The following is a 767-nucleotide window of genomic DNA, read 5'->3' as shown; positions in this document are numbered from 1 at the left end:
CTGTCTCCTATCACCTGTCTCCAGTCTCCTATCACCTGTCTCCTGTCACCAGTCTCCTATCACCTGTCTCCTATCACCTGTCTCCTATCACCTGTCTCCTATCACCAGTCTCCTGTCTCCTATCACCAGTCTCCTGTCTCCTATCACCAGTCTCCTATCACCTGTCTCCTATCACCTGTCTCCAGTCTTCTATCACCTGTCTCCTGTCACCAGTCTCCTATCACCTGTCTCTCTCCTATCACCTGTCTCCTATCACCTGTCTCCTATCACCTGTCTCCTATCACCTGTCTCCTATCACCTCTCTCTGACACACCTCAGTTTTAACATTAAAATGCATTTACAGCTCATGTTGCAGCTGACACGGTTAAAAAGGACAAAACCGGCCCGCTGGGTGAATGGCTGGAGACGTGCCGACCGGCACGCACGCACACACACGCACACACGCACACACACACACACGTTAAACGTTACTACTACTGCTACCGGAGCAGGAGGCATGTTGTCTGTGGACCAGAACCCAGCCAACCGCCGACCGGGACCGTGCTCGGTCCACACAGAGCCGGCGGTCATGTCTGTTGTTATTACAGACACACCTACACACACACTGACCCAGCTCCACATGTAACAGCCGGGCTAACAACCGGGCTAACAGCTACACACACACTGACCCAGCTCCACATGTAACAGCCGGGCTAACAACCGGGCTAACAGCTACACACACACTGACCCATTTCCACATGTGACAGCCGGGCTAACACCTACACACA

Source organism: Etheostoma cragini, chromosome 14 (assembly GCF_013103735.1).
Source record: "Etheostoma cragini isolate CJK2018 chromosome 14, CSU_Ecrag_1.0, whole genome shotgun sequence".
In the NCBI taxonomy this organism is placed as follows: Eukaryota; Metazoa; Chordata; class Actinopteri; order Perciformes; family Percidae; genus Etheostoma; species Etheostoma cragini.
Note: the sequence above shows the minus strand (reverse complement) of the source record.